This window comes from Sus scrofa, chromosome 7 (assembly GCF_054392235.1).
Source record: "Sus scrofa isolate SSC_HxYL_T2T_F1_AM1 chromosome 7, Sscrofa_HxYL_maternal_Yorkshire_Landrace_v2.0, whole genome shotgun sequence".
Lineage (NCBI taxonomy): Eukaryota > Metazoa > Chordata > Mammalia > Artiodactyla > Suidae > Sus > Sus scrofa.
In genome coordinates, this window is record NC_139389.1 from 81,263,560 (window position 1) to 81,285,777 (window position 22,218).

General features: G+C 36.0%; 1 protein-coding gene across 10 annotated transcripts in view; it reads right to left on the minus strand.

Annotated features, from left to right (window-relative positions):
• LOC106504458 (uncharacterized) overlaps window positions 1-22,218 on the minus strand; it is a 1,793,907-nt gene that overhangs the window by 1,704,863 nt on the left and 66,826 nt on the right. The window lies entirely within an intron of this gene.

Sequence of the window (22,218 nt, forward strand, 5' to 3'; positions counted from 1 at the left end):
ATCATCTCAATAGATGCAGAAAAAGCCTTTGACAAAGTCCAACATCCATTCATGATCAAAACTCTTAGCAAAGTATATAGGGAACACATCTTAACATAATAAAAGCCATTTACAACAAACCCACAGCCAATATAATACTCAATGGAGAAAAGCTGAATGCCATCCCACTAAAATCTGGAACAAGACAAGAATGCCTACTCTCACCACTGCTATTCAACATAGTACTGGAAGTCCTAGCCACAGCAATCAGACAAACAAAAGAAATAAAAGGCATCCATATAGGAAGAGAAGAGATAAACTGTCACTGTATGCAGATGACATGATACTATAGATAGAAAACCCTAAGGACTCAATTGGAAAACTACTAGAACTGATCAACAAATTCAGGAAAGTAGCAGGATATAAGATTAACATTCAGAAATCAGTCGCATTTCTGTATACTAACAATGAAATATTAGAAAAGGAATACAAAAATACAATACCTTTTAAAATTGCACCTCACAAAATCAAATACCTCGGAATACACCTGACCAAGGAGGTAAAGGACTTATATGCTGAGAACTGTAAAACATTAACGAAATTAAAGAGGATTCAAAGAAATGGAAAAATAGTCTATGCTCCTAGGTTGAAAAAAATAATATTATAATAATGGCCATACTACCCAAAGCAATCTACAGATTCAATGCAATCCCTATCAAATTACCCATGACATTTTTCACAGAACTAGAACAAACAATCCAAAAACTGATATGGAACCACAAAAGACCCAGAATTGCCAAAGCAATCCTGAGAAACAAAAACCAAGCAGGAGGCATAACTCTCCCAGACTTCAAGAAATACTACAAATCCACAGTCATCAAGAGAGTGTGGTACTGGTATCAAAACAGACAGACAGACCAATGGAACAGAAGAGAGAACCCAGAAATAAACCCTGACACTTATGGTCAATTAATCTTTGACAAAGGAGGCAAGAACATAAAATGGGAACAAGAAAGTCTTTTCAGCAGGAATTTCTGGGAAACCTGGACAGCTTCAGGCAAATCAATGAAACTAGAACACACCCTCACAACATGCACAAAAATAAACTCAAAATGGCTGAAAGATTTAAATAAAAGACAAGGCACCATCAGACTCCTGGAAGAGAACATAGGCAAAACATTCTCTGACATCAACCTTACAAACGTTTTCTCAGGTCAGTCTCCCAAAGGAACAGAAATGAAAGCAAAAATAAACTAATAGGACCTAATTAAACTGACAAGCTGTTGCCCATCAAAGGAAACCAAAAAGAAAACAAAAAGACAACTTACAGAATAGGAGAAAATAGTGTCAAATGATGCAACTGACAAGGGCTTAATCTCTAAAATATACAAGCAACTTATACAACTCAATAGCAGAAAAACCAACAACCCAACCAAAAAATGGGCAAAAGACCTGAAGAGACATTTCTCCAAGGAAGTTATACAGACGGCCAACAAGCACATGAAAAAATGCTCAACATCACTGACTATTAGAGAAATGTACATCAAAACTACCATGCGATACCACCTCACACCAGTCAGAATGGCTGTCATTAACAAGTCCACAAATAACAAAGGCTGGGCAGGGTGTGGAGAAAAGGGAGCCCTCCTGCTCTGTTGGGGGAAATGTAAGCTGGTACAGCCACTATGGAGAACGGTATGGAGGTACCTTAGAAATCTATACATAGACCTACCATATGACCCAGCAGTCCCACGCTTGGGCATCATATATCCGGACAAAACTCTCCTGAAAAAAGACACATGCACCTGCATGTTCATTGCAGCTCTGTTCACAACAGCCAAGACATGGAAACAACCCAAATGTCCATCGACAGATGATTGGATTAGGAAGATGTGGTATAGCTACACAATGGAATACTACTCAGCCATAAAAAGAACAAAATAATGCCATTTGTAGCAACATGGATGGAACTAGAGACTCTCATACTGAGTGAAGTAAGTCAGAAAGAGAAAGACAAATACCATATGCTATCACTTATATCTGGAATCTAATACAGGGCACAAATGAACCTTTCCACAGAAAAGAAAATCATGGACGTGGAGAAGAGACTTAGGGTTGCCAAGGGGGAGGGTGAGGGAGTGGGAGGGACCAGGAGCTTGGGGTTAACGGATGCAAATTCTTGCTCTAGGAATGGATTAGCAATGACATCCTGCTGTGTAGCCCTGGGAACTGTCTAGTCACTTATGATGGAGCATGATAATGTGAGAAAAAAGAATGTATATGTGTAAGTGGGTCACCATGATGTACAGTAGGAAAAAAATTGTACTGGGTAAATAACAATTTTTTCAAAATTTAAATAAAAGAAGTGTACTTTAAAAAAATAAAAATCATAAATAAAAAGCTACTTTCACATACACCAATTGCCTTAGAAAAAAGATGGCGTATTTTTCTATGTGAGATGAGCAACTAAGGGAAATGCTAGCTTTTCTACTCAGAATGGGACACAACTCGCTAGACTCTGGTTGTATTGCCTGGTTTCAAAACCAACTCTGCAATTTTTGGTGTAACTATTACCACAAGTACATTACATAACCTCTGTGCCTATTTTTCTTCAATGAGACCAATCTGATAGGTTTGTTATGAGGATAGAATAATAAGAGTACATAATGAGAATCCATAAAACTAGTGTCTTTTGTCTTCCTCCTCTAGCTATACTCCTCCTTCAGCTTCCGTTTATCCACTTTATCCTCTTCCTCATCTTTCTTCTACGTCACTATAACTATTAATTCCTTCAACAAGTATTCACTGAACATTCACCACATGCCAGATATTCTACTATGGCCTGGAATTTACTGATGAACAAAATTCCAGCATACCTCATTTCATTTCACTTCACTTTGTTTTGCCTTACAGATATTAATACTTTTCACGAATTGAAGTTCTATGGCAACTCCACATCAAGAAAATTTATTGGCACCATTTTTCCAACAGTGTCTATACATCTCATGTCTCTGTCACATTTCAATAACTTTTGCAATATTTCCAACTTTTACATTATTAGTATATTTTTTACAGTGATCTGCGATTAGTGGTTTTTGATGTTACTACTGCAAAAAGATTAGGATTTGTTAAAGGCTCAGATGATGGTAAGCATTTTCAGCATTAAAGTATTTTTTAATCAAGGCATGTACATTGTTTTGTTACACATAATACTATTGTACACTTAACAGACTACTACAATATAGTGTACACATAACTTTTATATGCACTGGAAAGCCAAAAAATTAATGTGACTTGCTTTACTGAGATATTCACATTACTGAAAGTGGTCTAGAATCAGACCACAACATCTCTGAGGTATGCCTGTATACATGATTCCCGAGCTCTTTGATCTTACGAAAGCACAAAGTTTGCAAAGCTCAATAGCTCAAGCCTCTGTTTCAGAAGGAAAATGTTGAAGAAATAAAAATATAAACATCTGACTACAAACTGATAATTTCATTGAAAGAAAATAGCAAGGAGCTAGAAAATAGAATGATGTGAATAATCACATCCAATGTGGAGGTAGGGGTCAGACTCTGAAGAACTAACACCTAAGTGGACCTATAAAAATCCTGATATTTTAATAATATAAATATTAATTTTATAAAAATGGCCATCCAAAATTTATTTATTCCCAGTGAATTCAAACATTACTATTTTAAGTGTTTTACCGCACATTATATACTTACCAGAATTTCTGCACTTGGATTCTAAAAATCTTTTCTTGGATTCTAAGACTGTTCCAAAGGAAAAACAAGTTGATCAACTAAAAAGCAGTAAACTCCATTTAAAAAGTCAGTAATAATGAAAACAGATTTTAAATGAGTGTAGCATGTTTTAACTAAATTTATTGAACTAGTCTGTGAAGAAGATACAGCCTAAATCTACAATAACCAAGTCTACAACCTTAAAGAAAAAAGACTTTAGATTAGAATCAAAAGGGCAACTAATTACAGTTATTTTGTATAACATCTGTCATGCAGATATTGTTATAATGTTGTCTGAAGTGTCAGGGAAAGCTTCTTAGCAATTCTTGCTGATATAATATGGGAAGGTTAATTATAATTAGTCTACAAGACCAATAAAAATATCACTGCCAAAACATTCAAAGAGAAGAGTTGGAAAACTATGGATATACAGGTTTTGGAATGTGATGTGAAATAGAAAAAGTTTTAAAAAAAAAAAAGACTGGACAAATCTAGTGATTAAAAAACAATAAAACAATAAGATAAAATGAGATATGAGTTTGATAATTAAGTCAAGAAGATTGATTTTCCTTTATTTAGATTGCCAAACTTCAGGGGTTGGGCTAAGTCAGGCAATAAGCCATGGTTGAGACTCACAGCTCAGAGCAAGAAAAGAGAAACTTTAGGACCTGACTTAACTTGGTAGATGTCTTCGCTGCCACTTGACTTGAAATATGCAAAAAAAAAAAAAAAAAAAAAAGCCAAACTCATTGCACTCACACAAAGGCCTTGATAGTCATGACTCCTGGTATATCAAGTATGTACACTCTCTTAAGAGTGGATTTACTTTTATAAAACTTTTTTTTTGATTTTCTAGCAGCTAACATCATTTCATAGAAAAAAGTGAAATAGTAAAATTTTGATGGGTATGTTACAGTTAACAATTGAACTGAGGCCACTATCCACCGCAAAGAAAAATATAATAGGTAATTAATGAATCAGTATGATTATGTCTCATTATCATTATCAAGTGTACTTTAGGCAAGACACATATTAGTTGTAAGAAGAGTATATAAAAATATGCAAAATACTTTTTCACTACTATAAAATGAAAAATATAGGGCAACTTAACTTTATTGGGGAAACAAATACAAAGAAAGATAAGCACCAGTTGCCTTAATGAAGACAGGCATCAGCTTCAAAGTAAAAATTATTAGCCAAACAAAAACTATTTAAAATAGATGTACTGAAAATTTGCTCCTTTCTATGAAAGCTTGTATCATTAGCTTGTGATGTGTATTTTTTTTACATTATAACATTATCAATTTATACATTTTTTTTTTTTTTTTTTTTTTTTTTTTTTTTGTCTTTTAGGGCCACAACCACTGCACATGGAGACTCCCAGGCTAGGAATCAAATTGGAGCTACAGCTGCCAACTTACACCACAGCCACAGCAACGTCAGTTCTGAGCTGCATCTGCTACCTACACCACAGCTCACAGGAATGCCAAATACCTAACTCACTGAGCAGAGGCCAGGGATCAAACCTGAATCCTCATGGATGTTAGTCAGATTCATTTCTACTGAGCCATGACAGGAACTCCAAATTATCAGTTTATGATTGCCAAATGAAAGAAGTATTTTTAAGAGCTTTCACCTGTACTTACTACCCTTCTTGCGGGTACTGATTATAAAATCATGACATCATTTCTTAGGAAAATCTTTAATTACACTTCATTGTTTTAAATAATTTCTATGCACTTCATAAATATTTCACAATGAGAAAGTAAGTTGGCAAGAATTTACTCTGGATGTTGTCATTTTAAACAATTTACAGGCAATATCTTTTGCTTTTACCAAATGGTATGAGAAGCAAAAATTATAAAATATTTAATAGATATAAACTCTTTTTTTGGACCTTATAGAAACCATTTAAAGTTAGAAGAAGATAAGATTCTCAAGGAAGAAACACTCAATTCAAGATTATAACATTTCTATGCTGAAATTCAGTCCACAGTGATATTACACACATACTTGACTTCTCACAGAGATGAATATCAATAAATTGATTGACCTGAGAGATAAATATTGATTTTCACAGGCCCAAGGTCTACACTCATATCAGACAATTCTTCTTGATATTTCCTAGGATGCAAAGTCAATAAATGAATTGCTATATTTATATTCTGAATAATTCCCCAAGCCTACAGGAAAGTTAGTTTTTCACTCTGTTATGGAGAAGTGCTGACAAATTTACATCCATATTTTGTGAGTACTTCCTTAAAATATCCAAATGAAATATATCTCATATTGCTGCTCTAATATTTGACTTATTTTAATAACACTGAACATTATTCCAATTCAGTATATTTCTCCTATTCATTATCTTTTCTATTTACTAGGTCTCTTTTTATATGTCACCACATATATTCAAAATGCTTTGTCACAAAGCCAGTACATATGGTCACTGAAGTTAGAACAGAAAAACATAAAATTAGTTATTAGATGAAATGTTCTGTGCTGTTTGGCAGTAATTAAAATAAGTGTACATATGTTTGCATGAACTGTTTTTAACTTAAGTAGATAAAGGTTTTGAAATACATAGAATATATAAACATAGAAGTGTAATACTTGTATATTTTTAAATCATGCAAATTTTGTATTTTATTCATAATGTTTGCATTTTAATTTTAAATAAAAACAATTATTTTCCTTAGCTACTGTTATGGGCTGAATGGTGTCCCCTCAAAATTCACATGTTGAAGTCCTAATATCCAGTACTTCAGAATGTGACCTATTTGGAGATAGGTTCTATAAAAAAGTAATTAAGGCTAAATGAAGTCATTGAAGTGGGCCTTAATTTAATAGGACTTGATATACTTACAGGAGGAGATTGGGACTAAGCATAAATACAGAGATATCAAGTGAATACTGGAAGAAGGTATTGGCCATCTCCAAGCTAAGGAAAGAGTCACTTGGAAGGAACTAATTCTGCTTATACCTTGATCTCAGACTTCTAGCCCACAGAACTGTAAGTAAATAAATTTCTGTTGCTTAAGTCACCCAGCATGTGGTATTTTGTTATCGAAGTCCTAGAAAACTAATACATCTACATCTACTATCTGGTAAAGTGATACTCTGGAAAGATATGCTGTATTTGTAGTAGCTCCATGTATCTTCAATTACACCACCACATTCTTCCAGAAGGTTGAGATAGAAAGAAATATACCTTAACACCTTCTTTGGAATCAAGACTCAGGGTGGAAACAAAACATAACACTATTTTGGGGCACTGTTGAAAACACACATTAGATAACTATCTATACTGACATGTGGTGGATAGTAATAAATTCCAGGTTTAGAAATACAGGGTATTATACTCAGGATTCTGAATTTACTTTTAAGCAGATGCCTGATGCCTGTTTTAAATTCAAGCATGTATCTATTGTTGTTATCAGCCTCTTTGGATTAGACTAAAATCATAAAACCTAGGTGACAGGGAGTACAGTTAAGTATCTGCATAAACATTAGGTTTCCTTTCAAGAGTACTTCTATGTCTTGGTTCAAAAATAAAATCTTTTTTTTTTTTAATTTTTATTTTTATGGCCACACCAGTGGTATATGGTATATGGAAATTCCCAGGCTAGGGGTCAAATCAGAGCTGTAGCCTCCAGCCTACACCACAGCTCACCACAATGCCAGATCCTTAAGGCAATGAGCAGGGCCAGGGATGGAACCCACATGCTCATGGATATTAGTTGGGTTCTTAACCCACTAAACCATGATGGGAACTCCCAAAAATAAAATCTTAAAATTATCTTGACTTAAAAGATATTAAGGTGTAAGCTATATTTGATAAAATAGTGAAAATTGTAAGCATTTACGAAGAACATTTACAGATGCTTGCTTTAAGTCTACTTCAGGCTGTGAAAATATTATATCAAGATGGTTAAATATGAAAATTAATAAAGAACAGATATAACTTAAATATTGACAGAAGAATGGATAAAGAAGATATGATATATATATTTCACACACACAATGGAATATCTCAGCCATAAAAATAATTAAATAATGCTGTTTGCAGCAACATGGATGAATCTAGAGATTGTTATACTAAGTAAACCAAACATAAATACCATATTATATTGCCTATATATAGAATTTTAAAAAGATACAAAAGAACTTATATAGAAAACAGATATAGATACACAAAGGAAATAAATTTATGGTTACCAAAAGCATAAAGGGGGAAAAGATAAATTAGGAAGATGGAATTAACATATATGTACTACTATATATAAATTATATAACCAACAAGAGAACTGTATTCAATATTTTGTAATAACCTATAAGGGAAAAGAAGCTGAAAAAGAACATATATAGAGTGAAAGAAATATAAATATTATAGTATATAGTATATATAAAAATATATATGCAGAACTGAATCACTGTGCAGTACATCTGAAACACAAAATTGTAAGTCAACTATACTTTAATAAAAATTTTTTTAAATAACTGATATACAATAGCATTTCTATTATTTTAGGGAACTTCAGGTTTTCTTTGCTTTTAAATTTTTTCAAATATATATGTGCACATAAATATATATATATGCACATACATTTGATTCACATATAATCATAAAAATATATATTTAATATATATAAAAGATGAAAGTTTGGGAGTCACTGTAATAAATTATACATATTATTATTCATAGTTATTTCCTAAAAAGTATAGGAATTAGGATATTAACTATTTAGTAAATTAGTACATAAAAGTCCTTAGAAAATTGATCAACATCAACAAACGAATGTTTGTTATCAGCAGTACTAATATGTATCAGTCACCATGTTAAGCAATTTACATGTGCTATTTCATTTTATTCTCTCAATACCCTATGAGATAAGTGCTATTATTATCTGCATTTTATAAGTGAGAATACTGGTGCTCAGACAGGTGAAGTAAATGGAAAAGCCATTTTCAAAACAAGGTCTTTCCAAATTTAGAACTAAAACTCTTAACAATAATGTTATCAAAGTTCTTCCACAATTTATCACTGGTGGTGACAAGCTCAATAAACAGTTCCCTATTTGGTTACAAATCATATCTGGGTTCACTTGTGCTTCCTCTCTCCCACTTCAGTTATTTACATCTCCATCTTTTTTTTTTTCCACCATGGATTTATTTATTTTTATGTTTTTTTTTGTAGTTTAATAATGATATTCATTTTTTGATTATAGATGGTTTACAGTGTTCTGTCAATTTTCTACTGTAAAGCAAGGTGACCAAGTCACACATATTTGTATGCAATTTTTCTTCTCACATTATCATGCTGCATCCTAAGTGACTAGATATAGTTCCCAGTGCTATACAGCAGGAACTTATTGCTTATGCATTCTAAAGGCAATAGTCTACATCTATTAACCCCAAATTCCCAGTCCATCCCACTCCCTCCCCCTCCCTCTTGGCAACCACAAGTCTATCATCCATGGCAGTGATTTTCTTTTCTGTGGAAAGGTTTGTTTCTGCCGTATAAGAGATTTCAGATAAGTGATACATGGTATTTGTCTTTCTCTTTCTGACTTACTTCACTCAGTATGATAGTCTCGAGTTCCATCAGTCTTGCTGCAATATTTTATTCTTTTATTTTATTCTTTTTTATGGCTGAGTAGTATTCCATTATGTATATGTACCACATTTTCCAAATCTATTCTTCTTTCAATGGACATTTAGCTTGTTTCCATGTCTTGGCTACTGTGAATAGTGCTGCAATGAACATGCGGGTGCATGTGTCTTTTTCAAGGAAACTTTTGTCCTGATACATACCCAAGAGTGGAATTGCTGGGTCAAATGGTAACTCTACATATAGATTTCTAAGATACCTCCATATTCTTCTCCATAGTGGCTGTACCAGCTTATATTCCCACCAACAGTGCAGGAGGATTCCCTTTTCTCCACACTTTCTACAGCCTTTGTTATTTGTGGATTTATTAATGATGGCCATTCAGATTGGTGTAAGGTGGTACCTCATAGTAGTTTGATTTGTGTTTCTCTAATAATCAGTGATTTTGAGCTTTTTTTCATGTGCTTGTTGACCATTCATATATCTTCTATGGAGAAATGTCTATCCAGGTCTTTTGCCCACTTTTCAATTGGGTTCTTGCCTTTTTTGCTGTTGAGATGTATAAGTTGTTTGTTTATATATTTTAGAGATTAAGCCCTTGTCAGTTGCATTGTTTAAAACTATTTTCTCTCATTCTCTAAGTGGTCTTTTTGGTTTTTTTATGGTTCCCTTTGCTGTGCAAAAGGCTTGTCAGTTTGATTAGGTCTCATTAGCATATTTTTCTTTTTCTATTGCTTTGGGAAAATGACCTGAGAAAATATTTGTAAGGTTGATATCAGAGAATGTTTTACCTATGTTCTAAGATTTTGATGGTGTCTTCTCTTACATTTAAGTCTTTCAGCCATTTTGAGTTTATTTTTGTGCATGGTGTGAGGGTGTGTTCTAGTTTTCACTGCAGCTGTCCAGGTTTCCCAGAAATTCTTGCTGAAAAGACTGCCTTTTTCCCATTTTACATTCTTGCCTCCTTTGTCCAAGATTAATTGACCATAGCTGTCAATTAATTTCTGGGCTCCATTTCATTGTTTCTGTTTATTTCTCGGTTCCATTTCATTGTTCTGTATGTCTGTTTTGGTATCAGTAACACACTGTCTTGATGACTGTGGCTCTGTAATATTGCTTGAAGTCTGGGAGGTTTTTTGGTCTCATGCTTGGTTTTTGTTCCTCAGGATTGCTTTGGCAATTCTGGGTCTTTTGTAGTTCCATATCAATTTTTGGATTGTTTGTTCTAGTTCTGTGAAAAATGTCATGGGTAATTTGATAGGGATTGCATTGAATCTGTAGATTGCTTTGGGTAGTATGGCCATTATTATAATATTATTTTTTTCAACCTAGGAGCATAGACTATTTTTCCATTTCTTTGAATCCTCTTTAATTTCGTTAATGTTTTACAGTTCTCAGCATATAAGTCCTTTACCTCCTTGGTCAGGTGTATTCCGAGGTATTTGATTTTGTGAGGTGCAATTTTAAAAGGTATTGTATTTTTGTATTCCTTTTCTAATATTTCATTGTTAGTATACAGAAATGCGACTGATTTCTGAATGTTAATCTTATATCCTGCTACTTTCCTGAATTTGTTGATCAGTTCTAGTAGTTTTCCAATTGAGTCCTTAGGGTTTTCTATCTATAGTATCATGTCATCTGCATACAGTGACAGTTTATCTCTTCTCTTCCTATATGGATGCCTTTTATTTCTTTTGTTTGTCTGATTGCTGTGGCTAGGACTTCCAGTACTATGTTGAATAGCAGTGGTGAGAGTAGGCATTCTTGTCTTGTTCCAGATTTTAGTGGGATGGCATTCAGCTTTTCTCCATTGAGTATTATATTGGCTGTGGGTTTGTTGTAAATGGCTTTTATTATGTTAAGATGTGTTCCCTATATACTTTGCTAAGAGTTTTGATCATGAATGGATGTTGGACTTTGTCAAAGGCTTTTTCTGCATCTATTGAGATGATCATGTGGCTTTTGACTTTTCTTAATGTGGTGTATGATGTTGATTGATTTGCATATGTTGAACCATCCTTGTGAACCTGAGATGAATCCCACTTGGTTGTGGTGTATGATCTTTTTTTATGTGTTGTTGGATTTGGTTGGCCAAAATTTTGTTGAGAATTTTTGCATCTATATTCATCAAAGATATTGGCTATAGTTTGCTTTTTTGGTGGTATCTTTGGTTTTGGTATTAGGGTGATGGTGGCATCACAGAATGTCATTGGGAGTATTCCTTCTTCTTCAACCTTTTGAAAAAGTTTAAGAAAAATGCGTAAAACTTCCTCTTCATATGTTTGGTAGAATTCACCTGTGAAACCATCTGGTCCTGGAACTTTCATTTGTAGGGAGAGTTTTTATGACATATTCAATTTCATTTCTAGTGATTGGTCTGTTAAGTTGTTCTATTTCTTCTTGATTCAGTTTTGGCAGGCTGTAAGTCTCTAGAAAGTTTTCCATTCTTCTAAGTTGTCAAATTTGTTGGCATACAGTTTTTCATAGTATTCTCTCATGGTTTTTTGTATTTCTGCAGTGTCCTTGTGATTTCTCCTTTTTTATTTCTTATTTTGTTTATTTGGGTTTTTTCTCTCCTCTTCTTAGTAGGCCTGGCCAGAGGTTTTTCAATTTTGTTTACCTTTTCCAAAAAAAAAGCTCTTGGTTTAACTGACTTTTTCCATTGTATTTTGAATCTTTAATGATTTCCTCTTTGATCTTTATGATTTCCTTCCTTCTGCCTTTAGGTTTCATTTGTTCTTCTTTTTGTAATTCATTTAGGTGGTGGGTTAAGTTGTCAGTTTGAGATTTTTCTTCTTTTTTGAGGAAGGCCTATTCTGATACGAATTCCCCCCATGCACTGCTTTTGCTGCATCCCATAGATTTTGGGTTGTTGTGTCCTCATTATCATTTGTATCAAGGTATTTTTAAATTTCCTTCTTGATTTCCTCATTGACCCATTGGTTTTTTAGTAGCATGTTGTTTAGTCTCCATGTAGTAGGTTTTTCCTCATTTCTTTTCCTGTGGTTGATTTCTACTTTCATGACATTGTGGTCAGAGAAGATACTTGACATAATTTCTATACTCTTAAATTTTTTGAGGTTAGCTTTGTGCCCCAGTATGTGATCAATCCATGAGAATCTTCCATGTGCATTCAGAAAGAATGTATATTCTGATTTTTTGGGATGTAATGTCCTAAAAATGTCAATTAAATCTAACTTTTCTATTGTGTCCTTTAGGATCTCTGTTGCCTTATTGAATTTCTGTCTAGAGGATCTGTCCTTTGATGTGAGTGGGGTGTTAAAGTCTCCTACTATGATTGTATTCCTACCAATTTCTCCTTTTATGTCTGTTAGTATTTGTTGTAGGTAACCAGGTGCTCCTATAATAGGGGCATATATATATTGACAATTGTAATATCCTCTTCTTGCATGGATCCTTTTACCATTAAATAGCATCCTTTTTGTCTTTCTTTATGGCCTTCATTTTAAAGTCTGTGCTGTCTGATATGAGTATTGCAACTCCTGTTTTCCTGTCTTGTCCATTGTCATGAAATATCTTTTCCCATTCCCTCACTTTCAATCTATATTTGCTGTAAGGTGAGTCTCTTGTAGAGAGCAGACTGTAGATTTTTGCTTTTTTATCCAATCTGCCACTCTGTGTCTTTTGATTGGAGCATTCAGTCCACTGACGTTTAAGGTAATTATTGATAATATGTATTTATTGCCATTTTAAACCTTGTTTTCCAGTTGATTCTAGTTTCTCCTTTCTTGCTTGCTTTTTTTGGTTGGATGATTTCCATTTATTTTATGCTTGAGTACTTTTTTTTAGTTTTTTTGAAACATTTGGTTTTGATTTGCCCTCTTTTTTAGGTATCTGCTTGCTGTATCTGCTTGTTTTAGCCTGATAGTCATACAGCCTCAAACACATTAGTGCATATAAAAAAAAAGTCTATTTTCTTACTTTCCTTCCCCATATTCTATGACTTGGAAATCCTTTCTTAACATCTTCATGTTTGTTCTTTGTGTTTATCATCACCTTTACAGTATTTTTTTTTCCTCTTTTAGATCTGTATTCTGCCTTATTTAAGTGACTGTGTTCCAACTGTGGTTTCCTCCATCCTTTTTTTTTTTTTTTGAGAAGGCCTTTCAGTATTTCTTTTAAAATGGGTTTAGTATTGCTGTACTCTTTTAGCTTTTGTTTTTTGAAGAAATTCTTTATTTACCCTTCCATTTTAAATGATATTCTTGATGAAAAGGGTATTCTAGGCTGCAAATTTTTTTCCTTTCAGAACATTAAATAGCCACTCCCTTCTGTCCTGTAGTGTTTCTGTAGAGAAATCAGCTGATAGCCTTACAGCGGTTCCTTTATAATTAATGCTTTGTTTTTCCCTTGTTGCCTTTAAAATCCTCTCTTTAACTTTTGCCATTTTGATTATAATATGTCTTGGTGTGAGCCTATTTGGGTTCAATGTGTTTGGGGCCCTCTGTGCTTGCTGTATCTTGATATCAGGTTCCTATAGATTGGGAAAGTTTTCAGACATAATTTCTTCAAATATATTTTCAATCCCCTTTTTTCTTCTCCTTCTGTAATTCCTATTATGCACAGTTTGGCCCACTTTATATTATCCCATAAATCTCTTATACTGTTTTCACATTTTTTCATTTGGTTTTCTGTCTGCTGTCAGATTGGGTGATTTCCATTAGTCTATCTTCCAAGTCACTAATTCATTCCTCTACATTATTTCATTCTCCTCTTTAGTGCCTTTAGCTCAGTCTGTGTCTCTGCAAAAGAATTTTCTAATTTTCCTATGTTCCTCCTTATATTTTCTAGTTCCTTTCTAAAGGAATTGCATTACTGTTCATATTCACTCTTAATTCCTTGATGTTCAACCTTAATTCCTTCAGTATTTTCACTATCTCCCTTTTGAACTCAATGTCTGTCAGACTGCAAAAGTCTGTTTCATTATTTGCTGCTTTGTGTGAATTCTCCTGTTCCTTTAACTGGGAATGGTTTCTGAGCTAGTTCATATTGCTTATGTTTTTCTTTTTTTGAGAGTTTAGGGAAGCCAACTTGTAGTCTTGGAGGGCTAATTCTATGCAAGAGCACCCCTTTGTATTTTGTGGGGGTTACTATGTGTTTTTGGTGTGGGAGTTTTAATATTTGCTGTCCCTTTCTTCAGTGTGAGCAAGCTGTTAAATCCAGTGTGCTGGGTGTGTTTCCATGGAGATGGAGGCAATGGGTAGAGCTAGTAGTTTGTGTCTTGTTGCTGGGCTCTTAACAGCAGCTAGGACCTAAAGGAAAGTGGCTCAGGCTACTCCTAGTTGCAGGGCCCTGGGAAGTGGTAACGAGCCTTAGGCAGATTTACAAGATGCCTAGAGCATTTGGCAGTGGCAGCAGCTGGGTGTCTGGAGTTCCCAGGGGAGTGAGAGCCACAACAGGTAGTGTTCAATTGCAACACCCTGCTCTGAGGTGACTGGAGCCACAAGTGGTGCCCGTTCAGGGAACCCTAGTGGTAGCAGGCCATGCCCACCTCTGGAGTCAGTGATAACTGCAGTGGTTTGCCCCTACAACCTGCAGACCATGCAAGAAGCACCCCATCATACTTAGCCCACACAGGAGGTGCTCACAGGCTACTCCTAGTTGCAGGATCCTGGGAAGTGACAGAGATCAAGCATGTGGGTATCACCCAGAGCATTCAGCAGTGGCAGCAGCAGGGCTGGTGTGCTCCCAGATGTGCGAGAGCGACAACAGATGGTGTTCGGTCACAAAGCCCTCCTCTGCGGTTCCCCTGAGGTGATTGGGGCTGCAAGTGTTACCTGTTCATGGACCCCAAGGGGTGGCAGGCCATGTACACCTCTGAAGTCAGAGGTAAATGCGGTGGTTTGCCCCCACCACCTGTAGACCATGCAAGAAGCACCTCATCCCTCTTAGACCCCACAGGAGGTGCTGCACCAGCTGCTCCTGCTTATAGCTTCCTTGGATGGAAAAGTGATCAAGCATCTGGGAACTTCCCAGAGCATTTACAGTGGCAGCAGCAGAGCAGGTGTGCCTCCAGGGGAGTGAGATCAAGAAGTGGTGTTCCACTGCAATGTCCTCCTCTGGGGTGCCCTCTGAGGTTGCTGGGGCTGCAAATGGTTCTTATTCAGGGATCCCGAGTGGTGGCGGGCTAAGCCCACCTCTGGAGTCAGAGATAACTGTGGTGGTTTGTCCCCACCACCTATAGACCACACAAGAAGCACCCCATCCCACTCAGCCCACAGAAGAGGTGCTGCACCAGCTGCTCCTAGTTGTAGGGTCTTGGTAAAGGACAGCTGTCAAGTGTCTGGGTGCTGCCCAGAGCATTTGGCAGTGGCAGCTGCAGGGCAGGTGTGTTCCTAGAGGAGTGAGAGCACCAATGTGTGGTGCTTGGTTGCAGTGCCCTTTTTTTTTTTTTTGGTCTTAGCCACAGCAACGCAGGATCCGAGCCGCGTCTGCAACCTACACCACAGCTCACGGCAACGCCGGATCGTTAACCCACTGAGCAAGGGCAGGGACCGAACCCGCAACCTCATGGTTCCTAGTCGGAATCGTTAACCATTGCGCCAAAACAGGAACTCCCCCTTTTTGTTTTTTTGTTTTTTGGGGTTTTTTTTTTTTTTGGCAACCCGAGGTGACTGGGAACACAGGTGGAGCCCACTCACAGGCCCTCAGTGGTTGTAGGCCACGCCTCCCTCTGGCCTCTGAGATACCACTGCAGTCTGCCCCTGCTGCCTATAGATCACGTGAGAGGCACCACATCACACTTAGCCCCCGCACTGCCCTTAGCCCACACAAGAGGTGCCCAGCCACCCGTAGCCGGCACAAGAAGTACCCAGTCTCCCGTAGTCAAGCAAGTGGCTTCTCGCCACCCATAGCCTGTTCCAGAGGCATCCTGCCCTCTGAGAGCCCATGAGCTTGTGCACAGGGAGATTCCTATGGCAGTCCGCCCTTCCTCCTCTCGCCCTCCCCAACAATGGCACCTTGCTTCTCCAACAGGCTCAGACCTTCTCCTGGATTCCCTCTGCCATGGCATTACACTCCCCAGCCCATAGCATACCACTCCTTAGCCTTTCAGGAATCCCCACACAGCCAGCCCTAGTCCTCCCCTTGAAACTGACCTCTGGAGCCTCAGTCTCAGTGCCCAGCCCCCACCCAAGCATCTTAGGCTGTAGGTCCAGGGCGGTGGTGCAGTTGATCTGTGCGGCTCTCACTCAACTTTGCCCTCCTCAGCCCAGCTACTGCACTTTTCTCAGCAACTTTGAGGTCCCTCCATCTCGGCTGATCTCCCTGTCAGTTAGGTGGGTTCCCTTTCTCCTTCTCAGCTCCCTCTCAGGAATGCTAGTCCCATCTCAATTCCTTTTCACTCTCTCTTTTTTTTCCACTTTTGTTCTACCCAGTTACATAAAGAGTTTCTTTCCTTTTTTGGAGGTTTAAGTTCTTCTGCCAGCATTCAGTAGATGTTCTGTGTGAGTCATTTTACATGTAGACGTGGTTTTTTTATGTGTTTGTGGGAGAAGATGAGTGTGACCTCTTACTCCTCTGCCATCTTGATCCCCCCGATCTGTCTCCATCCTTATTCCAAAAGGTCTGAGGCTTACAAAATATATTAAATAGTGCCATCATAAAAAAAATAGATTGTACACCTATTTATCTTTTCCTTTATATTCTCTTTTGGTTTAAATTTAATAAGAACTGTGCATTTCTGGAACATTATATTTGCCAACTGAACCAACAAATATGATTGCCTTCTCTTTTGAAAATGGTATGACCCTAATTAGAGGGAAAGAGAAGAATCAAACAGTGAAAAAGATGACTCACAGAACTGTACCTCTGGAAGAAAAAATACAGATTAGTGATGACTTATACTATTTTCCTAGCTCTCAATACAATATACTTCCCACAAGATCAAGGTGTTTAGTAAACCAGAACAACTAACTGTACAGAGGAAATGTGTTTTTAATAGGTCTCAAATTTCTGCAAAATTATTTGCAAAGATGCTTAATTATTGTTTGTGAAACCAATATGCTTCCAGAGTTCTGAACTCTTCCATTTCTCAATTTTGTTCATCTTTTTTCTGTTTACTTTAACAGCCTACTTTACTTCAATATGCATAAATATTTCTGAATCTCAAACTTAAAGAGCATATAACAGATTCCCTGAACCTTTCTTGGAAAGACATTAATGAAAAATAGAATGTCAGTTTAATATAATTCATCACTATTCACCCCAAATCCTCCCTGATGGATTCCCATGAGTAAGCTGTCATGCACATTTACACATTTTTTGTTTAATCTGCTCACCTAACCTTTAAAGAACTTAATTAAGTACTTCTAAAAATAATAGCATATAGTTCACAGAAATAGAGTTTTCTATTAAAAGATACCAAAACAAATGGATAAGAACTTGCATAGTTGTAAAGAAAGACAAAGTGAGGATGTCAGCTAAAGGGAGATAAAAATGAAAAGAAAATTACTGTGTCATCAAAAAGATAATGAAGTTTAAAAGAAATAAAAAAGATAAGACATTTTGTAGGATGTATAAAACAGTTTGACTAGAGACAATAAAAAAGAAAGAAACTTTGGTGAAGGAAATGTCACTAATTAGATATTGTTAAAGCTGAAAAGAACATTTTATTTTATGCTTTTATAGGCTAACAAACAAAAAAAAAAGGGGCACTTAAGCAAGCAGTATCTGTTTTTTCCACAGATCACGGTACAGATTGTATGACATTATCTCTTTAGGAATACAACCTAATCATGTGGTGCTATGACACCATGAGGCAATGTGAAAATACATTTTGGAAAAGACTTTGAACTTGTGTGCCATATACAGAAGGAAGCAAATGCATTTTTAAAACCCTGGAAAGAATTAAAAGAAAACTGCTAGGATATATGCCTTTGAAAGTAATTTACAAAGAAACAAAATAAAGTTCTATCCCAAAAACTCCAATCTAAGATGAGTCTCATCATCCACTAAAGTTAAAAATACAAACCATCATAAACATATCACTATATATTTTCAAAATAATATCTTATACTTCAAACAAGTGTAATAACAAGTAATAGTGAGATACTTTTGTCTTAGACTGACCAAGGCAAAAATATTGCCAATATCTACAGTAGACAAGTGTGAGGACAACAGGTACTCTAAGGCAGAGTTGGTGAAAGAGCAAAATATGAACATCTTTGTCAAGAACAACATGATGACAGGCATGAAGTGTTAAATGTAAATATTCTTTGATCAACAACCTTGTTCTTAGGAGTTCATTCTAAATAGAGATTATATTATGGATAGAGCTATATTCAGAGCAGTGTTGTTTATAATAGCAAAAAAAATCTTAAATGTTTCATTACTGAAATTAAACTTCATTAATTGGGATAGTTGGCATCCTTTAACAAAGTAGATGCCTTATTCATTGACATATCCCTGGAGATATTTTTAAGAAAAATAAAACACTCTCTCTCTTTCTCTCTCTCTCTCTATATATATATACATACACACACACACACACACACACATGTTTACATATATATATATATGTTTATAGGCATGAGTGTGTGAAATTTTTTTCTTCCTTTTTATACCTTTTGCTATTATTTCAATTTTCTATAATGAGCACACATTTACCTTTCTATAGATAGAATAAAAAATAAAAAGAAACCAAATATCATATTGGACATATGGAATCAAGAAGCAGAGAGGTAAAATGACTTGCTCCAAGTCTCACAGCTAGTTAACAACAGAACTAGTACTAAAGCTCAGATTACTGAGCTTAACCAGTATCCACGGTATGAAAAAAAAGGCTTGGGTTTATTCCCTATTTACATGCATTAATATGCAGGATTATATTGAACATAATACTCTTCCATTTGAAAAACAGCTAAGAAAAAAGTTAAAAGAGTCAAATAACCATAATATAAATCCTAGAGATCTCTATGAATGGAACTTTGTATTTTTTGGCATGATGATTACAGAGTTCACTTTTTGTGCCTATTATATTAGCAAAACTTCACATCTATATATGATATTAAGTTTTCAATAAAAAGTAAAACATAGAACATTGGGACATATATGTTTTGGGGGAAAGAAAAAAAAAAACTTAATTTCCTCTTGTCCAAACTCTCTTTAAAAAGAAGAAACTGAGGCTCAAGCCTGATTTGCTCAAGTATACAGTAAAATAGAGCAGTTTTAAAACTTTAACTGTAATCGAAATGCCATTCAAAGGAGTATAGAAAGCATTACATCTACCAATTGATTGTGCATCTCATTCAAAACCAAATATTTATTAAGTACTTGAAGCAGGAACTTCATCCAGCCAATGTTTATTGGTATCACTATTTTCTTTTGCAGGCAATTCCTTATCTTTAAAACTTCTCAGCCTCCACATCAGCATCACAGAACACATGTTATCTATCTGCCTTACAGTTCTAAGTTCCAGATGCAAATACTGAATTTTAAAAGAAAATAGTATATTAATGTCATATCCCCTCTAAGATATTTTATCTGTGAGAATTCAGATGATCATGGCATACAAGCAAAATAATATAACAATTAATTACATTAACCCAGCTGAAATTTATAATTAAATTAAACAAAATTAAACAAAGCTAAAATAATATACTAGTAATACTACCTGATACTTAAGACATAACTGACTCAAGAGGTGTACTAAAAGTAAATCTCTGTCTTCTCAGAAAGAAGCCATTTGCCCTGATGATGGTCCCATTACTCTGATCTTGCCCCCAAAATCTAACTCTTGGATCTGGTTAGCTCATTGAGAGCGGTGCCAATACAAGAGGTTTCTCTGCCAGGGCTGCACCTCACTTGGACATTTCGCCCAGGAAATCAGAAAGTCAAGTCAATGTTCACCTATTTAGTCACAGGACAACTCATGAAAACAAACAGATTGAGAAATTAATCACTTGTGGCTCACCAGGTAAAGGACACTTAAAAGTCTTTCAAAAGTTACCTAGGTACATACACCAGGGAATGTAAGTAACTCAGTCTCCTGATACCTCTAGATACCACTACCTATTCCTTAAGGTAAATAAACTTCTTGGATAATGTATTAGTCAGCTCAAGCTGCTATAAGTATAGACTGTGTTGCCTTAAATGACAGATATATATTTTTCATGTTTCTGGAGAATGAGCAGTCCAATATTAAAGCACCAACAGACTCATGTTCTATTGAGAGACCTCTTCCTGGTTTGCAGACAGCCATCTTCTCACAGAGATAGAGTAAGCTCTGGTCTTTTCCTCTTTTTATAAGGACACTACCCCTCATGATGGCCTCACATTCATGATTTCATACAGATCTAATTACCTCCCAAAGGTACCACCTCCAAATACCATTAGAGTGGGGGAAAAGGCTTAAACATGTAAATTTAGGGAGCAGGAGAAGGAAGCAAATATTCTGTTGGAATGTATTATAAACAAGACACCGCATACTGATCAGTGATTTCCAGAGACACAAAATGTTTTTGGATTAAAGAGAGACTGGAAAGGAAAGCAGAGTTGCTTAGTCCTGGGAGAACTGGCAAAACAACCAGTGCTTTCTTACGAAGCAAATGTTACCTATGGATGACACAATCATGTAGTATAATTCAGAGGGCAACAGGAAGGCTTCCCAACTACAATGTTTTCCTCGCACTAATTCAAATAAGCATTAAATTGAAGGTAAACATTCCAGGAAAGGATAAGGGGGCAGTATGTAAAGTAGTTACCAAACATTCCAATTTAGGTTAATTATGATTAGTCATATTTCTTCCTCATTGTTAGCTAAAGTTCACTGAGAGATTTCTGATGAAAAGACTGAGAAAAGAAAATGTAATTTTAGATTGGCAGCACTATAGAGAAAGGAGGGCACACACATAGGGTACTGGGTAGCCACAAGAAATAGCAAAGCATATATGTGAAGAGAGAACTGCAGACAATCAGAAGGAAAAAGAAAATAGAAAGGTAGGTGGGAGGGCATGAACTTCAGATTCTACTAATACTAGCCTAGACCTCTCCCTGCATTAAAGGAAGAACAGCACTTACTGAACATTTGTCAAGAACCCAGCACCTGGTACCCTTGAAATGCACTGTGGTGGAACAAAACCAACAAGGGGTGGGGTAGGTGACTGGATTGGGAATCGGGAGACCTCAAAATGATCTGGTAATTCTAGGAGGTCATGTTTCCTCTCTGGGGGGTAGTTTCCAAGTTGTCCTCTCTCAGGCAGAGTTTCTCAACCTTAGCACTATTTACATTTTGAGCCAGATACTTCTGTGTTATAGGGGCATTTCTGTGTATTGTAGAATGTTTAGAAGCATTCTTGGCCTCTACTCACCAAATAAGTCACACTTCTGCAGAATGACAACCAAAAATGTCTCCAGACATTGCCAAATTCCTATAGAGAACAATCTTACCCAATTGAGCAGCACTGTCCTGCTACTTGTAAATATTTTCATTCAATAATTTTATGTGTTTAATATGCCAAAGTAATACAGCAGTAAAGAGCATGGTGTCTGAAGTCAGAGTACCTGGATGAAATCTCTCTTTACCAATTAGAATTTACCTCTGACAACTTACTTGATCCATCTATAGAATGATAATAGCAATACCTACCTCAAAGTGTTCAAGAAGGGATCTGTTTATATGAAGTACCAAGAACAGCATCTTGCTCAGTGTATGCAATTTTATAAGTGTAGCCATTTTAATTATTACAGCCCTATTCCTTCTCCTGGGACATTTGGGCTGGTTCTATGTTGACACATAGAAGACTCTTGATTTGCTTCCCCAGGTTAACTGGATATATCAAATCTGAGTTACACATATAATTGAATAGCTATTCTTTGGAGAAAATGGTGGCTAAATTATAAGCACCATGAGAGTAGGGATCA